At 38.0% G+C, this 22991-nt stretch overlaps 1 protein-coding gene and 1 long non-coding RNA gene across 4 annotated transcripts in view; one reads left to right on the top strand and one right to left on the bottom strand.

The window, feature by feature from the left end:
- LOC145538674 (uncharacterized) overlaps positions 1-22991 on the bottom strand; it is a 736734-nt gene that overhangs the window by 105811 nt on the left and 607932 nt on the right. The window lies entirely within an intron of this gene.
- Positions 1-22991, top strand: part of LOC145538675 (uncharacterized) — a 183973-nt gene that overhangs the window by 58846 nt on the left and 102136 nt on the right. The gene's annotated exons all lie outside the window — the stretch shown is intronic.

Here is a 22991-nt window from a genome sequence, read left to right as displayed (position 1 = left end):
AGCCTTTGCCCTGCTTCATTTTGTACTCCAAGGCCAAATTCCAGGACAGAGTAAATCCCTGGAAGCAATGTTTGTGTCTTGTCCAGGACTCTGTACACAACGAAATATAGCGCATGTGGGCATTCTAGAAATGTTAATCATATTGAGAGGATTATACAAATGTATTCATAAGGATAAATACATACATATTTCCTATGGGATTAGAAATCATAAATAATTATAATGTTTTTGGACAAATTATACTAAAAAGAAAGCATGCAGCATAATGTTGAATGGAAAGGTCTATTTTTTGTCATTTTAGAACTTAATAACAGCCCAACATATATAGTGATGACTAGAGTTGTCTTCATAAAATTTGTATCAGTTTGTTTAATTGAAACTATGTATACTAACTCAGGTTCTATCTGAATACAAACATAAAATATTAAGTCTAATGTAAAATACTGTGACTAGAATATAAAATATAAAGTAGAATTTCTCCAAGCTTGAAAAGTTTTTTCTTCTCTTTTTTTGGCAAGTGCCAAATCTCTTCTTGGTTTCTGTTACATTCAGAAAGGATCAGAAATGCTCTAAGACGAGGCTCATCTAACTATTGCCTGCCTGCCTGCTGCCTGTTTTCCTAAGTGAAACTTCCTTATAACACAGCCATACCCATTTTTAAACTGAATTTTCTGTGACTGATTTTGTATTACAAGAGCTGAGTTGAGTAGTTGGGAAAGATACTGTATGTTATAGGTTGAAATGTGTGCTTCCCCCCCCCCCCACCAGATTCGTTTGCTGAAGTCCTGACCCCCAGTATTTCCGAATATGACCTAATTTGGGGAAATAGGGTCATTGCATATTTAATCAGTTAGGTTAGGATGAAGTCATATTGGAAGAGAATGCGACCCTGATCCAGTATGACTGGTAGCCTTATAAAAAGGAGAAATTTGGACACAAGCACGTACACAGGACAAACAGCATGTGAAGGTGACAGCAGAGATCGAGGTGATGCAGCCAAGGAATGGCAGAGATTGCCAGCAGACCACCAGGGCCGAGGCGTGAGACAGACGCTTGCAGCCATCAGAAGGAACCAGCCCTGCCAACACCTTCATCTTAGCTTCTAACCTCCACAATTGTGAGACAATACTTTCCTGTTGTTTGAAGCACCCAGTGTGTAGTACTTTGTTACTGTTGCCCTCGCAAACTAATATCCTGTATAACTCACAAAGCCTATAGTATTTAGTAATGGCTTTTTACAGAAAAAGTTTGCCAACTCCTGCTGTAGGGCTCTGGCTTAATCTTGGTGGAATTAGAAGTAAGAACTAGTCATAAGTGACTTAATGGTTGGGTTGCCCTGGTGGCTCAGCAGTAAAAAAAAACACCTGCCAATGCAGGAGATGTAGGTTTGATCCCTGAGTCGGGAAGATACCCTGGAGAAGGAAACGGCAACCCACGCCAGTATCCTTTCCTGGGATATCCCATGGACAGAGCAGCCTGGCAGGCTGCAATCCATGGGGCGGGGTCACAAAGAGTCAGTCACAGCTGAGCTACTGAGCCCGAGCATGATTTGATGGTGGGTTATGGATCATTCTTCCTGAGGTCTTTTTTCTGGCTTCAGAAAAGTTTAGACATGATGCTTGTTGATTTTGCTTGTAGGCATGTTTTAAAATACATATACACTCACAAGTTCAAGTCTCTGCATACTGTAGCTTTCTGTGAAGAAGTGTGAATGGATGATAGTGAAAAAAATTGGCTAAATGATTAAAAATTAATTGAATCTGTGAGGTCAAAAACGGCAAGGTCAAAATAGTCATTTGACTAGATTTAGGCTTTTCAGATCTGAATGCTGTTCAATTTAGCTCTTTGCCAAGGCCCAACTTTGGTCTTAGCAAAACAGTGTCTGGTAGTTTGAAGCTCCTAAACAATCAGAACTCCTTTTATGAGAAATGTCAATGCTTTATGTATTAGTGGAACACAGACATGTGGCTTACATTTCCCTTGAAATGTGCATGAGGTTAGAATTAAAGAACTGGTTGTTTGGCGAAGGTCACCATTTGGCAAGAGGATGCTTAGTTTTGCTAATCCCATCCCTATTTGGAAAACAGATGGAGACATTTTTGCCTACCTCAAAAAATGTCTCAGTCTTTTAGTTTGTGATTGATGAGCAGAAGAGAAAAACCAGTTTTGGATCCCAAGTGTAAAAAATCATCACATGCTTAAGGATTAAAAATATTTTATGTAATTCAAGATATAGTATCTGTGCCATTTTCCCCTGAATCAATACTTATTTTCCAACATTTTATTGATCCATGACCAAAGTGACGAAAGAGACTGAGTTAAAGGAAGATCCCTGGAGAATTTTCTTGTTCTAGAGAAAGAGCCTTTGTGGCAGTTAGAATAGGTGTTCTCTTGACACTGGTTTCCTCCAAGTGAGCTCTGCAGACCAGCAGCATCAGTGCCACCTGAAAGCCAGTTAGAAATGCAGAATCTTAACCTGCACCTTGGACCTAACAGGTCCTCATTTTAACAAGATCTCCAGGTGATTCATAAGCACATTAAAATTTCAGAAGCACTGGTCTTTGTTTCTGAACTGTTGAGACATAGACCAGTAAGACAAATTTTAGCTACTTTAAGCTGGCTTGTCTCCATTCTTTTGCATGACATAAAAGTATTTAGAGATTGAATCTTCTCTTCGCCAGCTTCTTTCCATCATCCTTGAGGGCTTTGTTAGAGAATTGGCTTTTACTTTGTGTCAGTAACTTTTATAATTGTTTTACGTATATTATTTCATTCTTGAAACAAACTTATGAAGTAGCACTGTTAATCTCTAGATTTGACAGATGAGGAAACCGAGGCACACAGGAAAAGCTTGCCCAAAATTGGACAGCTTGTACACAATGAAGCCTGTACAAACCTGTACAAACGAAACCACTAACCGCTACCCTGAATTGCATCTCAGTATGATGTATATTATGGAAACCCTGTTCTAAGTATTATAGTATCCATGAAAGTAATAGTAAGGAAGATACCATTTCACAGAAATGACAGAGGAGTCCCAAAATGTACTGCAAGTAAGAGAGGCATCTTGGGTCATGAAAATTTTTTTTTTTGAACTTAAAGTATAGTTATTTTTAGTATTTTTGTCCTGCTATCTGTATTTTTTCCCTTTATTATTTTTTTAAAATTAAAGTTGATTTAAAATGTTGTGACAATTTTTGCTGTACAGCAGTGAGTCAGTTATACATATATATGTATACATTCTTCTTTTACTATTCTTTTCCACTGTGGTTTATCATAGGATATTGAATATAGTTCTCTGTGCTATATGATAGGACCTTGTTTATCCATTCTGTATATAATGGCTTATATCTGCTAACCTCAACCTCCCACTCCATCCTTTCCTCCTTGGCAACCACCAGTCTGTTCCCTATGTCTGTGATCGTGTTTCTGTTTAATAGATATGTTCCTTTGTGCCATATTTTAGATTTCACATTTAAGTGATATCACATGGTATTTGTCTTTCTTTTTCTGACTTACTTCACTTAGTATAATAATCTCTAGCTGCATCCATGTTGCTGCAAAGAACATTACTTTTTTTCTTTTTTATGGCTGAGTAGCATTCCATTGTATATATGTACCACAGCTTCTTTATCCATTCCTCTGTTGATGTCCATTAGGTTGTTTCCATGCCTTGACTGCCATGACTAGTGCTGCTATGAACATAGGGGTGCCTGTATCTTTTTGAATTAGAGTCTGGATATATGCCAGGGAGTAGCATTGCTGGATCACATGGTAATTCTTATTTCAGTTTTCTGAGGAACCTCCATACTGTTTTCCACAGTGGCTACACCAACTTACATTCCCACCAACAGAATAGGAGGGGGTCCTTTTTCTCCACATACTCTCCAGCATTTATTTGTAGACTTTTTAATGATGGCCATTCTGATCGGCATGAGTTAGTAAGTCACTGTAGTTTTGATTTGCATTTCTCTAATCTTAGCGATGTTGAGCATCTTATGTACTCTTTCTTATACTTGCCCAAATGAGTAGATAGAATCCTAGCATGTGTTAAAAATAGAGGCAGAGGCTAGAACTTCTAGAGTTTACGCTGCTCACAATTCCATGTAAGTTTATTTTGATAGATTGGAAAAACCTGGTCTTATATTCATTTCAGTTCTGCTTCTGCGAATGTAGTTCTGCCTTTATATTGTTCCTGTAAAATGCCAAGCCCCAAATCCCTTGGTTTTTCTGAATATATTTGGATACCCTGAGGGCACTTTATGGCATGATACTCAGGGTTCATTCTGTGAGACTGTTCTATGGGACTAATTCCCACCATATTCTAGGCTTACATGGCTACAGAGAACTCAGAAGTTCTTCTGAGCCATTTTCTGGTGAAATCAAGGAGCTGTGGCCTTGGTTTAATCCATTTTCTCCATCCAAATCCTTGCTCTATTCATAAAATGATTCCACCTTCCACATGCCCCCACAGAAGAATGATATCACATACATGTTAACTGAAACCAATCCACACACTAATTACCTCTCTCAGTGAAATAAATGTCAAATACTAGCAAGCAGATAGGGATTTGTGTGTCTTTGGCAGGGTCTCCTGTTGTACTCTAAGCTATTTTGGTCATGTGAGAAGTCAGGGTAGAGGGGATTACTTGAGGAGGTTAATGGATCTACTTCCTGCTCCACTGAGGAGGACAAACTCCCTGTCTACTTTCTGAGATCTACTGGTCCTCAGCACAATTTAGCATCACTGGGAGATGTAAAGTGGTGGTGTAGTAAAAAGAACACTACATTAGGATTTTGAAGACCCAATCCCAACTTACTATGGTTTACTATGTAAACTTGGGTGAGTTACTTTGACCATACTGGAAACAGGGGTTCGTGATTCTTACCAAAGGATCTTTGTGAGAATTAAATGAGGTCACTTGTGTGTAGTTCCCGGCATGATGCCTGCTACATTGTAAGTATTCAGTACGTGTTCATTTTTTTCCCCCTTTCTTGCAGCTGCCATCTTGGGACTCAGGGTCCACTTTGTGTTTTTTGTTGTTATAATTTTATTGAAGTATAGTTGATTTACAATATTGTATTTAATTTCTGCTATACAGCAAAGGAACTCAGTTATATATATATATTATTTCTCATATTCTTTTCTATTATGGTTTATCAAAGGATATTGAATATAGTTCACTGTGTATACAGTAAGATCTTGTTGTTTATCTATCCTATATATAATAGTTTGCAGCTATTAATCCCAGATTCCTGGTCCTTCCCTCCCCCACCCCCATCTGTCTTGATAGAAACTAATTTTTTCTTATGTAACTGAAACTTTTTATTTTATTAATTAATTTATTTATTTTTAATTCAGCTGCATTTGTTACAACTTTTTAAAGCAGAATGTGACTTGAGCACTACATTCCCATTCACAAAACTTGCTCCAAGTTACTTTTTAACAGGCAGCTTTACAACATGCCTGGGCAGGCTTATAATTTTGCTACTCTAAACAAATTGGAGTAAAGTGGCCCAGTGGTAAAGAATCCTCTTGCCAATGCAGGAGACACATGAGACTCTGGTTTGATCCCTGGGATAAAAAGATCCCCTGGAGGAGGAAAGGGCAACTCCCTCCCGTATTCCTGCCTGGAAAATTCCATGGACAGAGGAGCCTGGCGGGCTACAGTCCATAGAGTTGCAAAGAATCAGACATGACTGAGGACACACATACACACACACACACAGTTGCTTTACAATGTTGTGTTAGTGTCTGCTGTACAGCAAAGAAAATCAGCTATACATATTGGGCTCAACTTTGAGCATAATTACACACAACTGGTAAGTTCTGCCGTCTGTCCTCTACCCCTTTAATCATCCCCGTAAAGTCTTCCCCTACCCCTTTAATCATCCCCGTAAAGTCTTCCCCTCTAAGACTCCTGGAGAACATACAGCCATTTTCGGTATCCTGTCCTGGCTTTGGTTTCTCCTTAGTTTTGCTGCTGTAGTATGACCCTTATAACTGATATCAGCCCCATGGCCAAGAGTCTCAGCTACCTTGAGTCCTGCACTCCCGGCAGGCTGGGCAGGAGCTAGAGGCTCTGCTGCTGCTGCTAAGTCACTTCAGTCGTGTCCGACTCTGTGCGACTCCATAGACGGCAGCCCACCAGGCTCCACCGTCCCTGGGATTCTCCAGGCAAGAATACTGGAGTGGGTTGCCATTTCCTTCTCCAGTGCATGAAAGGGAAAAGTGAAAGTGAAGTCGCTCAGTCGTATCTGACTCTTAGCGACCCCAGCCTACCAGGCTCCTCCGTCCATGGGATTTTCCAGGCAAGAGTACTGGAGTGGGATGCCATTGCCTTCTCTGGCTAGAGGCTCAGTAGAGGGCTAAACTGGTCAGGACCAAAGCACTTGGGTTTATAGTGGCTTTGGTTCTATGCATGTATGTGTTTTCGGGAGAAACTATTATTAGTAACAAAACATAACAATCTTATAGATTACTTATCATATGCCATGTGCTTTATGTTCCTTTCCTCACTTATCCTCATAGCAGCTTTGCAAGATAGATATTATTACTGCCACTTTGCAAATGAGAAAATAGGCTCTGAGAATTTAAGTACCTTGCTTAAAGTAATACAGTTAGTAAGTGGCTGTGGTAGAGAAAAGGCTATTTGTGCATGCTCAGTCATGTCTGACTCTTTGTGACCCCATGAACTGTAGCCTGCCAGGGTCCTCTGTCCTTGGGATTTTCTCAGCAAGAATATTGAAGTCGGTTGCCATTTCGTCCTCCAAGGGATCTTCCCAACCCAGGGATTGAAACCACGTCTCCTGCATCGGCAGGCAGGTTCTTTACCGCTGAACCACCAGGGAACCACACTATTTTTTCTAACTGGGCAAGTAGAATGTCGGTATTTACCAGCCTGTCTTGTAATTCGGTTTGCGTTGTGGGATTGTTTTTTAGCTGATGGATTTGGATGGAAGTGACATAAGTCCTTTCCAGGCCTGATTGTCTCTAGGTTCTGCTTTCCCTACCAGGGTAGCAGAGGTACAGGATAAAGGAATTATCATCCCTTATCAGACTTATGACATGAACAAGAATAAATCTTATTGAAGATTTTGGGGCTCAGTTTAGTGACAGACTGGGTTTTGGAGCAAGTTGTTGGGACCCCAACATTCTAACACACTGCACTGTAGTTTGTCTTGATATTGACACTAATGACAGAATTAGAGAGTGAACAAAATTTGAATAAAGAGAAAGAGAAAAGCTAAAAATGTGCTTTGCTTATGAAAAAATAATAAGATTACAATTATTCGAGTGAATTAACACGTAATTACCACTCAAAAAACAATGACTAACTTTTGGTAAGCATTATTTCATTTCAGAGCTGATTCTCTATATTTAAAGGTGCAAACAGTAAGTTAAAAGCCATGCCCAGTCTCAGTGCTTAGAGATACATGTTTGATGACCATAGTTGTTCTAGGCATAATAGTCATGTTCACAGCTGTAAAAAGTTAGAATAATGTGGGTTACAAGTAAAAGTTGGAAGAAGGCCATTCATTTTAAAATTCTTAAACATAGTGGTTACAGGCTGACCCGTATCATAGTGAATTTTAAGCCACAACAAGATATTATACAGATACTCCAGAGGCTGTTGGAAGAACCTCAAACGTTTTTGATTTTTTTTTTTCAGTCATGTATTTACTGATAAGTAGATTAGTTTTATCAGTTGGGCCGCATAATTAAAAATACCTCAAAGGCACTGTTTGTATATTATAGGTTTTATATAACATATAAGCGTATATACAAACCTCTAATAGAATTATAACAGTTACTTTCTTGAACAATGAATTGATTAGAATATTCCCTTTTCGTATCAGAAAACTCAGACCTTAGAGTTCCCTGGTGGTCCAGTGGGTAAGAATCTGCCTGCCGGTGCAGGAGACAGGGGTTTGATCCCTGGTCCCAGAAGATCCCATGTGCCACGGGTCAACTCAGCCCCTACGCCACAACTACTGAGCCCACACGCCACAACTACTGAAGCCCTGGTGCTAGAGCCTGTGCTCCGCAACAAGAGAACCCTGTGTACTGCAACAGAGAGTAGCCCATGCTCACTGTAACTAGAGAAAGACTGCACACAGCAATGAAGATCCAGCACAGCCCCCTGCTCCAAAAAAAATAATTTTTTTTTTTTAAAAGAAAGAAAACCCAGACCTTTTTTTAAAGGAACTTAAACACAGAAGGGTGTATTTTCAATAATAGCAAACTTAACAAAGCATCCTCTCTAGACATAGACAGCTCTCATTTAATTTTCACAATAACCCTAGGAAGAAATGGAGGCTACAGAAAGGTTGAGTAACTTCTCCAATGTTGCACAGCTTGTAAAGGGAAGAGTCAAGATTTGAACTTGGCCAGTCCAGCTCAGAATCTGTGTTTTTTCACCACACCATGCCTGCTGCTGCCTCTCAACAACACTGTGGCAGTGCTAACTATGGGCCGGGCGCTGGTGAGGCGCGCTCACTGTTTACTCCTCTTTTTGTCCGCAGAGAGCTTAATCTGACAGATCAGTGTGGACTTGCCCAAACCTTTATTTTGATCATGTTTCAGACTTATGCCCTTAGGGTCAATATATTGCTGCCAGAGAAATTAGAGGAAATTTAATGAACAATTCAGTAGGCAGACTATTCCAGCACAAGGATTTTGAAAAGAACTTCCAGTTTTGGCAGACAAAAATTATGATTAAAAGGACAGGGTAATGCCAGAGTTTATGAAAAAACATACTGTACAACAGTAATAGATATTACTTACTGAGAGTTTTCTATGGGTCAGGGTCTAGGTTTTATGTCATTATTTTACTTCTATCTCAGAACAACTCCATGAAGTATATATTATTTAACCAAATCTCACATGTCATAGATTGTAAATTCCACAATTTATTTACTAGTGAGAAAAAAGCTTTACTATTTAAACCAAGACATATCATCAGTTCTAAGATGCATTCTTATATCAGAGATGTTAAAATGCGAAAGAATATGCACCTTAACTCTGAGAAATATGATATACTCCCCACACTACAGAAGAGGAGATAGACTTAATGAGGTTAAGTTGTCAGAGATCACATGGTTAGCCAGTGGTAGACCCAGGGCTCACATTCAGGTGGGTCTAAATTGAAGCCCATGCTCTTAACTGTTGGATGGAGTATGTCTCAGTTTGTCCTCATTTTAGCTTATAATGAAAAAAGAACATTTTTTCATATAAGATTTTACTTTATGAAGCCATTGCTTGGCCTGCTGTTCAGTTCACAAACAAAGTACAGTTTCTCTACTTTTAATAACTCAAGATGTTTCATAACTATGTCATGGTTTGAGATTTGAGAATAAGCAAACAAGACCACATGAAGCTTAAAGAAACACAGAACAATTTCATAAAAATATTTTTAGCAATAAAGACCCACAGGACAGAAAAACAGAAAATGCATACGTACTCGACTCAGAGTCCCAGTTTTTCTTTTTTTTTTTTCCAGGAGGCGACAGCAGCTTTAAACATTGCCTTCCTCCTATGTAGGACTATACATGCACAGTACGCAACTGCACTTCTTGTTCTAAAAGCACTGTGAGCCATTGTTTTGTGATTGTCTCTTGAGGCCGAGGGAAAATGTTATTGGTAGTCTGAAAGAATAGGTTTTAATATAGACATTTAATTTTCTTTCCATATACTCCATGATTAAAACAAGGTTTGCACCATATTCTATTTTTTTTTTAAGCCATCTTGACTCACATTAACAAAACAGTATACTGACTGTGGCTGTGACTTTGGCTTTGACTGTCTTAAATTTATTTATTTTTAAAATTTATTTTATCAAAGTATAGTTGATTTTTAGTGTTGTTTAATTTCTGCTGTACAGCAAGTGACTCAGTTATACGTATATGTTTTCTTTTTTTCCATTATGGTTTATCACAAGATATTGAATAGTTGCCTGTACTATACAGTGAGACCTTGCTGTTTATCCATTCTCTATATAATAGTTTGCATCTACTAGTCCCAAACTCCCAATTCATCCCTCCCTGACCACCCCTGCACACCGTCCCTGGCCTTTAAGAACTACAGATCTGTCCTCTATATGTCTGTGAGTCTGTTTCTGTTTTTTAAGATAAGTTCATTTGTTTGACTGCCTTCAAGTTTAGACTGAACTTGATTTCTGTCTCTCATATTGTATCCAGGCATTGAATGAAATCTGGTTGCATTGACACAATGTGATATTATTTTTCCTCCCCCAAATCCTGAACTGAATGGTGATATAGTTTATTGATATATTTAATTGTTTTTAAAATAAGTTTATAAGATTATAGAAAGAATGTACTACTCCTTAGCAATTACTGAAACAAGTAAAACATTTAAGTACACAAAGGCTCTTAACAGTGAAGCAAAAAAAAAATATATATATATATACACACACACACACACACATACACACACACATATGTAAAAATATAAGTATAAATGTAATTTACAAAAGTGAGGTTTGGAACATTCAAAGTTATTGCTGTCACTCATGATAATATTATTATTGTATCTAGGCAATAGAAATAATATGCTTTTTATTTTAAAAATCTAAAAATATAGACAAATACAAAGAAGAAAGTGAAAACATCCTAGATCCAACTTCTGAAATTGTTATAGTTCTGAAAGATTAGAAAGTTGGAAGAGTAGCAGTTTGGATTCAAACTCAGGTTTAACTAGAAACCATATGCTTTTTTTTTTTTTTAACTATACTATGTTACCTTCTATTATCACTTTAAACTATACTCACTGGGTGCTAGATCAACAAATGTACTTTCATTCGAAGAAGGCTGAATATGGAACATTCTGATAAGACTTAACATTTACATAAACATAGCCAGAAAAGAAAATGTTAAAATGTTCACACAGATTGGAAGCCTGGGCTTGGGTCCAGTTGTTCATACGCTAGGATAAATGTCTGAGTTCTGTTGGGATTACATGGTCAGTTCTAATCTATTCAGTTTCACTGACATGAGCTCTTATTATGTGCTGGATTCTGTGTGAGGTATTTTATACATACAGCATTTCTCCCCAGTAACTCTGTAAGTTAGGTTTTATTGGCACCTACTTTAAAGATGAGAAAAATGGAGCTAAGACAGGTTAGGAGACTTATTCTGGTAAATGGAGGGGCCTCATGAGGTATGCACCCAGCTCTGTGCACGCCGAAGTTCTGTTCCTTGATGTCTGGACAATACTGGATCCCATCCTCAAGGAACTTAGAGTCTAATAGGATATGATATAATTGTAGAAATAACTAAGACATTAAGAAAGGATACAAAAGAAACCAACCAAGATATAAACAGAGTGTTAGGAGAATTCAGATCCAGACATGCCTATCTAGCTCTGTGTGGGAGTTAGGAATGAGAGGAGATGGAGAGCAGGAAAGCACTCCCATTAAGAGCCTGGATGGGAAAAGGGACTAAAAGGAAGAATGAAAGAGATGTGATGAAGGCTGAATGGAACAAAGTTGAATCAAGAAATAAAAATAGAAATCTAATGTGTTGGTGACATACAAGGTGTGAGTAAGAAGTAAGGAGGGATAAAGTTAGAAAGGCAACTTTGGCTATATTTTTGAAGGTTTGAGCCTCAAGGGGAGAAGTTTGTGTGTGATTCATCAGGCGGTGAGGCTCACTGGGAAGTGTCTGAGTGGAGGGAGACCTTAGGAAGATTGATCAGGGGGTAGTATGGAGAGGAAGCAGGCCAGTTCATTGAAAGTCAGTTCCCTTGGCTTTCAGTAAGATACACATTACTATCCTCATTTAAGGATGAAGAAACTGAGGGTCAGAGGGACTAAGTAGCTTGCCCCAGATTACAGTAAATAGGAGAGCCAGGACTTGAATCAAGTCCCTCCACCTCCAAAGCCTCACTGTGTCACTAGCCTAACTACTTCAAGTGAGGTCTTGGACTGAAGTCTCAGCCCCCAGGCCACCTGACAACTCATTAGAAATGCAGACCTACTGAGTCAGAATATGCGTTTTCACATGATATACGCACCCTAAACTACTAGGTGACATTTTTTCTCCTTAGAGTGATCTGTATAATTACTGGAAAAATCATTTAGTTGGCTGCAAATCCAATTGTTTGGTAGTTTCCTCACATAAAGAACTATCTAAGGAAAGGGGCCTTCAGGATTTTGTACTCACTTGCAGACAAGTTAGGAATTTAAAACCTGAAGTTCTAACTAGCTGTGTGGCCTTGAGCAAGTCACTTCACCTCTTTAAATTTTAGTTTCCTCATCTGCATAATACTTAGCCTGTAAGAATTAAATAAGGTGATACCTGTGAAAAGAGCTCATACACTGGAAAATCATTATAAACATACGAAGTGCTGTTACTAGGAGATAGAGCAATGAGATACTTTATTTAAAAAAAGATAGGAAAGAAAAGGAGGTAGGTCAGGGAAAGAGGAAGGAAGGAAGAAAGGGTAAAAAGAAAAGAGAGGCAAGGACAATATTTAAAAAAAGAAACAGAAGGAAAACCAGTCACTGCTGCAGGGGTTTGAAGAACTTATGGGTAGAAGAAGGTAAAGGAATCTGGGAAATCTAATTTCTGTTCCACATAGGTGTTGATGAAAATACCGAGACCACACCACACATGGAATTGGGAAGAGTGGTAACAAGGGCGTGTGTGGTCTTGGCCCAGAGTAACAAACTCAAGGATGGTAAAGTCATAAAAAAATTAGTCATATAGTAATTAAAGGAATGAGAAACAGTTCATCTGAGGAAAAATTACTATAGATTTTTAATCTTCGGCAGAGAAGCCTACATACTGAATTAATAATGGAACATTTGTTATCCATTTACTGTAGTTACCACATAAAACTAAGATACATTAACTGATTTCAAGCAGGAGACTCTTTAATTAGCCCAGACAGTGAGGGAGGTTAGACAACGAACACGTTAAAAGGAGATTATGGACTCCTCATTCCTAATTCTTTTGGCATGTATTTATTGAAGGCCTACTATTTGTCAGGCATTGTGCTAAGTGTTAGTGCTACAAAGTGCATAAAACACAGTTTCTTCCTCAATTAAGTAACAATTCAGCAGGAAAAAAGATACAAGTTATTATAATGCACGATAAAAAGTGAAAAACTTCATAAAATGGTTATAAATAAGAGGATATGAAAATTTAGAGGCAAGAAAGTATTAACTTCAGATGTAGAAAGTATCAAGAAAGGCATACTACCTTTTATAAAATTTTATTCTTTGGTCTTCCAAGAATCAAAGACCTGAACTAACCATCTGCTGAGATTCTTTCTTATTTTGTAATACTGTGACTGTTATTATCATGTTATCAAATAACGATTAAATTTGAATACATTTGGAACTGTGGAAAAACTAAGGGGGCAGTAACCCTGGCATCACTTGACTGGAAAACCACGTCTGTATAATATTTTAAAAGTAAGAAAAAAATGAGAAAAGAAAACCTCAAATAAGTTTTAATTCCACCAAACAACCAGTCAGTTTATTGAGACATTAGTGTCAATTCATTCTGTTGATTTGTTGGTCCCATGGTGACACAAACCTATAAAGAGAATATAAATGTATAAAAAAACTAATCAATCACTGATCAACCCCCCCTTCCCTCCTAACCCCATTTAAATTAAAATATTTCTGAGGTAGGGAAGGGGAAGTAATGGTTATAGTATGTACTATGAAGGTAGTTTGTATGGATGAAGAAGTTAAAATTTTTTATATTGGTCACCAGGAAAAATCTGGGAAAAACTGCCTTTCTGCATGTTGTGAAGTTTTGACATAATAAAAATCAAGTGGAATATATTTAAAGAGTTCTAGTATATAAAATCTGCTAATCAGTTATCTGAGCATTTATCAGTTAAAAGCTTATAAAGAAGAAAATGCTGCAAACCAGAAAATATTTTTTTTCTATTTTTGTAATTGCCGTAAGGCTAAGTAATACACTGAGAAGAATTTAGACAGATTAAAGATATCTGGATGGGGGCAAAAACATGTTGGAATTTATCAACACAATGGAATAGAATGTTAGAACTTATCAACAGAATGGAATAGAATGTTAGTCAAAATTTTTTTAATATAGTTTCACACATCTAATAGATGAACTGAATATTTTTTGGAGGACTGTTGATAAATGCATAAGCTCTGGGTTTGCTGAACTTCTGAAGGACATGTGCCTGTAATTGGCCTTTCTAATTTCTGTCTTGTTAACAAGTATATAAATAAGAGAAGGCTTCAGTAATTGGCTCAGAGTTACTAATGAATTAATTAACTTCAGTCTATTTTACCTAACCTTTAATAATAAGAGTCTTTTTATTTTTTTGGTTCAGCAATAGGTCTGACAGACTGAAAAAACAGACATGCAGCAAAAGCTCTTCAAAATTAATGAGAAACGAGGAAAGAATCAATGTACATTCTGCTTGCAGAGAACTGACACAAAAAAGACACAATAAACCATGAACAAACACAGTCAGTTTAAAAAATAGGTTAGAAAAAGTGGGCAAATTCAATTATAGAAGTAATTAGAAGATATAGGGCAAGGCTGCCTTTTGGGACTGTGCCAGAAAACATGAATTAATATGAGTGAATAGAAAGAACCCATGTAGTAATTAAGAAGCAATCACCTATGGCAATGAGTACCTGAAAACAGGCTGCAAACTATTAATTCAGTGATCAAAAATATTTTTAGATGATTAATACGGCAAATTTATTTTAAAAGACTAATTTCTGGAAAGATATCAAGACAATAGCACACTATTTGTTCCTCTGGCATTTATATAGCTAATTAAATTTTATAATTTGCAACAACAGTCATTATTATCTGAAAACAGTAAAAGCAATATTTCGCCTCCTTTTTAAAAAATAGTGGTTCTAAAATCATTGTTAAATCCAGCTCCTGCTGTCCTCCTATAAATGCCTAAGCTTTGACTGTTACATCCTTTCAATGTGCATTTTTTCTTATAAGTCTGTGTTTCAGTAACATTAAACATTTGAATTAATATACATTTTCTCAAAGGTTTTGTGAGTTCCCATACCTGGGCAGGGATTCCACAAACTGTTTAATTTCAACAGTATCAAATAAAAGCAGTTTAATGTACTATTTGTGCATCAAAGACTTTCTTACTTGGTCAACAGAGGTCTGTTACTTCTGTACACACCATTCCTCCCCCTAGAATACAAAGGCATAGACATGTTACAGTGAAGAGTGCTTTACAACACACAGAAGGCTAATGGCTTCTGAAATGGGTGGTTATCAGAGCCCCGTAGAGCAAGATGAGGGTCTGGCTGGTAATAAATAACGTTGCAATATGAATTATTCTGTTTCTACAGCTTTAAAAAAAAAATGTACATTTCATTTGTTGATCAGAAAAGTCTGGAAAATACTGTCTCTTTGGAAATAACAGGAAGCTACTAAAATGAAATCAGTGTCTCTTTGGGGAGTTATTGAACACCTACTAAGGGCCTAAGGCATGAAAGTCAATCCTGAAATGCTAACCTGTAACAGATATTTATATTGCGTATGCATGTATGATTTCCTTTTGGAAGTCAATGAGCAGAAACCTTTGTAATGCCATGCTTTAGAGATGTTAGATTTTTAGTTACTAAATTTGTTCATGGAGTATTACTGTTTTTGAGGTTAAGATATTAAATTCATTACCTACAAAACAAGATCAAGCTAGAAAGTCACTGAGTGTCACTGTTGCAGACGACATGGAGGTACAGAGTATAGGTATTTGAGAAGAATAAACATGAGAGATTTTAACAAGATACCAAATTAAGCCGATATTAGACCTATCCAGTTCTTTCATTATTTGTATTTCTCTTATTTTCTTAAACTAGGTGCTTTTGAAAAAACATATGAGAGAAAATAGCCTCTAGCAGCGGTCTCTCAGTCTCCGAGTTTGCTTCATGTTGTTCAATATCAAAACTTAGGTATGACAACAGCAAACAGACAACTCTGCCAGCTAGATGATGCTGATGACAGAGAGCTTCCCAAGAGGCGGACAATTGGGAACTAGTGAAGTGAGTACAGCTTAGAGGTGTGGGGCTGAGGGGCTGCCAGCTGAACGGGACCCACTCACCATGAAATGTTAATGTGTCAATGAAGGCAGAAAGCATGAATGAACTACAAAGAAACTGAAAGTGACTCAGCTGGTTAGAAATGGAATTTGGGCTCTTTGCCAAAGTAAGGTGTTTAAGGGCACACGCCCTAACACCTCTGGGATAAAAGGCTGCCCCTGAATTTGAAAAGACAAAATATTTTGAAGAAAGACAAATGGCTTTTTTCATCAGAAATAAACTTCCTTTTTTTCTTTTTTCTTCCTTTCCATACAACTTTTTCTGAGTTCCTACTTTTTGCCAGATTCTGGGTTAGGAATGAAGAACAGGGAGGGAGAACAGAATATAAAGGTAAATGAGACCCAGTGCCTCTTTCAAAGCTGCTGTCCTAGAAGAAGGACAGATGTAAGCAACTGTAATAAAAGATTGTAATAAAATAATTGCAAAAGAGGGGAAGAGTTGTGGTGATAGTGCAGAGGAAGGGGGCAACTAGCTAGGGGGCTATATAGTAGGTCAAAAAAGGTTTTCATAGAAGAGGTGGCAATTATGCCAGTCTTTGAAGAATAATGGCGCTTCCCTAGTAGCTCAGTTGGTAAAGAATCTGCCTGCAAGGCAGAAGACCCCAGTTCTATTCCTGAGTTGGGAAGATCCACTGGAGAAGGAATAGGCTTACCCACTCCAGTATTCTTGGGCTTCCCTGGTGGCTCAGCTGGTAAAGAATCTGCCTGTAATGTGGGAGACCTGGGTTTGATCCCTGGGTTGGGAAGATCCCCTGGAGAAGGGAACGGCTACCCACTCCAGTATTCTGGCCTGGAGAATTCCATGGACTATAGTCCATGGGGTCACAAAGAGTCGGACATGACTGAGCAACTTTTACTTTCACTTTTTCTTGAAGAATAATAGGTAGAACTGGAAGAGGAGAATTTTAGCTGTAGGAAACTTTCTTTTATCCTGCTATCACCTCTGACTTCCTCTTTTGCAGATAAAAGTTATTTTAGGAATAGAAAGTAGACAAGACAACCATGATGTGTGTACATGAGGATGATGATTGTGCATGTTGGGGTGGATGGGGAGGAGGATGGTGTGAGAAGAAAGATTGGGTGGTATGGGGATTTCTTTAGAGTTTATAATACATTCTCCTCATTTATCAAATTTTGCCTCCTCCAGATTAGTATTTTTTTTTCAGACACACTCTTTTTCAGTATTTGAATGATGTTTTGATTCTATTTTGATTCCATGTGACTCTCTAATAGCTTTTATTTTTTATGTTTGATGGCTTAGTCATTTTTGGCAATGATAAGTTTCTTATTCTAATTTATAACTTGATTCCTATGGATTGTGCTATATTTATACATGTACCTAGTTATTCCTTTATTAATATATCCTTTCTTTTTCTCATTAAATAAATATTTAAGTACTTACTACTTGATAAGTATCTTGCTAGGCATAGTTTATTCTTTCCTTGCTCTAGCTTGGAATATGAAACATGGAATTTATTTAAAATGCACTATCTAAAAGATCAGACTTATGCATATGGTTGAATCTTATTCAGTGTTGAACATCAAAACTAATCATGTTCTTAACTGATTTATTAGTCAGTTGGGCCATGTATAATGATTTACTTAAGTTCTTAAGATGTTTTCAAAGAAAGACTATAGAGCAACAGCCTAGTTAAGATAATCACAGCAGACTTATCTCTAAGTGGAGAATTTCAGGCTGGTATGAGTCAAAAATTTTCTGTGTACAAAACGAGACTTATTTACTAGACAGTTCAGTTCATTTCACAGTCACTCAGTCGTGTCAGACACTTTGAGATCCTATGGACTGCAGCATGCCAGGCTTCCATGTCCATTTACTAAATATGTAAAATCTAAATCTCTGTGCCTGTCTAGAGGTTAAGAAAAGTATCATACATGAGCATTAATTCATTCAGTGGATTTTTAAAGTAGTACTCTGCTAGAAACTAGGGATATAAAAATGATTAAAAATGAGCTTTGCCCTTAAGGAACTTACTTCCACAAGAAATAGATGAATCAGATAAGTAAATCAGTTATTATAACTGATGAGGTATAAAAGTACAGCATTCTGTGAAAACACAAAAAAGGGAGATCTCGATTGGGACAGTAAGGTAAGAAGATAAAATGCCAGAGGTTAAAGTTTAGGAACAAGAATTTAATTAGCTGAAGAAGGGCACCAAGGGCCAAGGAAAGGTGATGTATAAAATAGCATGATGAGCTTGGAAATGTCTTTTTGCAAACTTACAAAGAACTGGCTCCATATTAAAAGAAAGGTGGATGGAATGGTTAAAGTACCCCTTACACAGATCAGACTCTCTCTGAGATCTTCAGGCCTTGTCTCATTTCCTTTTTCCTAATTCCTTTTCTTTTGCCCAAGGTTTTTGGATAGAGCCATATAGAAAGTCTAGTCTGTGGTCATTTTAGAATTTGAAAGCTGCTAGCCTGCTTATGGGGTAAGTCAAATGGGCGTTCATGCTAATAGCCTAGGTGAGAGCACAGAAGAGCAGTCACGGATGGGATCCCAGTAGACTTGTGTGTGCCTCAGCAAGTTGTTGACATATATGCAAATGATTTCTTTTTCTATGCCAGTGTTTCCTTTTGTCTGAATTCAGAGCCTTGAATAGGCTAACTTGTTGCAAAGATCTCAAAAGTTTTACTTCGTGAACATCAAAGAAAAGGAGTTGAGACAATTCTCAGGATTAGCTGTAGTGTATCTAGTGTATCACATGATAAAGGTACTTATTAGAAATGTCTACTCTACCCACCTAATTCCTTTCCTAATTCCTTATCTTTCAGGAATCAGCTTAAATGACTTTTTTTTTTTTTCTGAGCTTTGTCTCATCTTCTGTATTAGATCATGTCCCTCTGTTATATGCTTTCTTAGCATCCTGCAGTTTTCCTTTGTAGCACTGAATATGACTCCAGTTAAATACTAAATTATGTAATTAATGCTTTCACACCAGAGTCTTTAAGTAGAATATTAGCTTTATGAGGGCAGGAACTAGATTTTATGCTGCTGTATCTGCAATGCCTAGCAGCATTCCTGGCTCATAGGAGATGCTCAGTATGGATTTTTTGAAAATGATTCAGTTACTTGTTATCCCAATTCCATTCAACAAATTGAAATGTAGCAGACCTGAGTAAAACCAGATCTGTAGATACTAGAGCTAACGGGAACTCCCAGGAATCTCTCAAAACTGGCACAGACTTCTGGAGAGTTCAAATGATGGCTCTGGGTTATCTCCTCTTATTGTTCCACCTGGCCTCTCCTGATGGTATTTTGGCTCAAAACTAACCCACCATCTTCTCACTCAGCAACTTGTTATTGTAACTTGTTTGCCTCAGGCCAGAGCTTCCTTCATTATTGAGTGCCAGATATGTTTGTCACTGTGCCAAGCACTTGGGATAAAAACTTGGAAAGGCATGGCCTTGACCTCAGGAGAGCCATAGGCTGCCATGAAGTGACAAAATCAGAGCAAGCTTCATCAATCTCCAGGGAACCACTGCTTGGAATTATAAGACCATTGCCCTTTTAGCATAAAGAATTTGATCACTGTGAAAATGCACATCACCTTGGAAATCATAATTATTGTTAGCTGTTATCAAGAACTTTTGCCTTCATATGAATGAAAAATTGAGGAGCAGGTTTTGGCTCCGAGGTGTAGAAGGACAGAGAAAAGGCCTTTGGGAGTGTGAGAAGAAGAGGGACAGGAGAGCCAGTAAGTTGGGAAAGGGGTAAAAATGAAATGGAGCAACAGTGCCTAGCACATAATAGACACAATTCACTCAAGGCAGTGCTTGAGTAAAGGGCAAGTTTTACCTTTGGCTGTTTCTTTAGGTAACTAGTGATTTCTGGTTGAGTGAAAGTTTACAAAATAGGAAACAGATGGCTCCAGCTGTTTGGGGTTGACGCCAAATCCCAGTTACGCTCACAAAGTAGGACTTAAGGGAGACCATACAAGATATTATTATTATTATTTTTTCTTTTCTAGCACTGTGAATTCAAGAAGATTTCCATTTACTCTGGGGTGATCGGGTGATAAATTGGGAGCTTGGAATTAACACGTATGTGCTGCTGCTGCTGCTGCTAAGTCGCGTCAGTTGTGTCCGACTCTGTGCGACCCCATAGACAGCAGCCCACCAGGCTCCTCCATCCTTGGGATTCTCCAGGCAAGAATACTGGAGTGGGTTGCCATTGCCTTCTCCAGTGTACGTACTACTATATATAAAATAGATAACTAATAAGGACCTTCGGTATAGCACAGGGAACTCTACTCTGTAATGGCCTATATGGAAAACGAATCTTAAAAAACAGTGGATATATGTATATGTATAACTGATTTACTTTGCTGTACACCTGAAACTAACACAACATTGTAAGTCAGCTATACCCCAATAAAAATTTAAAAGTTCAGTATCAAAAAAAGTTAGCGCAGTGGTAAAGAATCCACCTGCCAATGCAGGAGAAACAAGAGACTCAGGTTCAATCCCTGGTTTAGGAATATCCCCTGGAAGAGGAAATGGCAACTGACTCCAGTGTTCTTACTTGGAAAATCCTATGGACAGAGGAGCCTGGCAGGCTACAGTCCATGGTGTTGCAGAGTCAAACATGACTGAGCGACTAAGCACAAATCAAAAAAAAAAAAAAAAGTTATAGAACGAAGTCATATACTGTTTTCAAAGGTTCCATGAAAGCTTGAGCTTCGATGCATATGCTGGGTTCTCTTAGCTATTTCAAACAGTTTTTTAATCAAAGAAACTCCAATAGACTTAAATTGGTTACGAGAACTAGTGATGATGTTTCAAAAGAGGACAAATATACCATACTGGTGTCTGAATACTAAGATTCTTTTCTATGTCTGTGAGTATAATGCTTGCTTACACATACTAGCAAAGAACACAATTAGCATACTAATTTGATTGTCTACCTAAAGAATGAAGAATTGCTTTGGCACAGACAGCTGTCCATGAATGGCTGGGGTGACCCTTGGTCAGTTTTCCATCTGTCTTAGAGTAAAAAGTCCAGATTTAGACACATTTTAGCTGTATGACCTTGAGCAGCCTTCTTATGTTGCTTTTTTCAGTATCTTCACCTATAAAATGGAGGCAGATCTAATGCCTGACTCATGAGGTGGTAGTAAGGATTAAGTTAGCACCTTGTTTGCAATAGATATACCATATATACATATTTTTTCGGTCTAGTCTGAATCTGTCTATTCTGAGGAAGTCTGTAGTAGGTATAGGACTATCTACTTCTACCTGCCTCTAAAGAGAAAGAAGTAGAGAGAGATTTTAGTGAATCTGTTTTAAGAGAATTCTGCAGCTATGCAGAAGTCAGCACTTCCTTTTTGCCCTGGCTCCCAGGGATACAAGGCTCCAAGGATAGAGACACAGGGAGACAGCAAATGATTGCCATTGCGGAACATCTTAGGCCCATCTCCAGTGTCATTGGCGGCTCTAAGAATATCAGGTTGACAAATCTAAATAACACCAATTATAATTGAACACCAATTATAATTGCATGACCACAGTTTCTCAATATTGCCCTGTACTAACCTCCCTCTCCTGCCCTTTTCCCCTCCTTAGGCCACTGGGTCTTAATCTTGGTTACACCTTGGAATCATCTGTGGAGCTTTAAAAACTACTGATGACTTGGTCCCATTCTCAGAGAGTCTGATTTTATTTGTCTTTTTAAAAGCACTCCAGAAAGTCATTGCACTTTTGAGCACTGAAAATTTCAAAATTAATTTTGTTTTTCAGTGTACAGTCCAAGTTAACCCATGCCAAAAGTGCAGTTAATAAAAAGAAATTGAGTCACAGGGCATATATACAATTAATTTCATACTGTTAAGAATATTTTGGTATCTTAGGTTATTTTCTGTAAAAGTAAATGGCAACCCACTCCAGTATTCTTTCCTGGAGAATTCTATGGACAGAGGAGCCTAGTGAGCTACTGTCCATGGGATCTCAAAGGGTCATACACGACTGAGCAACTAACACACACACACACACACACACACACACACACACACACACACACACACACACACACACACACAGTTATTTAAAAGTTTAATGTAAACACCCTCTGTCCTGCCCTCATAAATTTGTGGTTGTTGAGCCAACTTGGTATGAAAGGTACCGGGCTGAAAGGAGCAGAGCAGTAGGGTTTGATCCTATCATTTACTGAAAGATTCTTAAGAGGCAGTGGTAGTTCAGAGTGCTCTCTTGCATCTCTGGTTAGTTCTAGGGATCAAAGGATCTCATCATTTATTAGCTCTTCCTGTTTGGCTGTTAATTGTGCTAAATGGCTATTTTCAACCCCACTGTCCGCAAGACTTTGGTGTGTGTGTCATGATCAGCTGTGATTGAAATATGTTACAAGAAATGTGAAATGATAAGTTTTCGGGTTTAAGAATTAATTCCAGAAAACTCAAGGTTATCCTTGTAACAGTATTATTTTCACTCGCTTGCACACCAGAACACTGTCCTGAATGGGAGAACATGGTGGAGTTACAATTACTATGGGGGACTGTCACTTGACATGTGTCCCTGTGGAACAAAGATTGGGGTTTTGCAAAAAATCCAGTCTCCCTAAGTCAAAAGAGTTCCTCACTGGGCCTCGTTTGCAGCAGTGCATATTAATGGGGGTGGTGGAGGGAGCTGGACAAAGGGGCCTCTCTGTGTTCCAGTGCCCAGTCTTGTTTCTGGGGACAGAGAGGATCTTGTTTTCTTACATTGGAGAAGGAAGCTGGTGTACAAGGTCACACCTTAAGGCATCTCTGAACTGAAAATTGAAAAAACATCTTAAGTAACTCTACCAGTCTTTATCATCACAAAAATCAGTATATAAACATGTCAGATATAAACACAATATTTTTAGGAAAAATAAGGACAAAAGTAT

The sequence above is a fragment of the Giraffa tippelskirchi genome, chromosome 2, assembly GCF_054371585.1.
Source record: "Giraffa tippelskirchi isolate mGirTip1 chromosome 2, T2T-mGirTip1v1.2.pri, whole genome shotgun sequence".
NCBI lineage: Eukaryota > Metazoa > Chordata > Mammalia > Artiodactyla > Giraffidae > Giraffa > Giraffa tippelskirchi.
The sequence above is the reverse complement of the archived record's forward strand: the minus strand, read 5'-3'. Positions and strand labels throughout refer to the sequence as shown.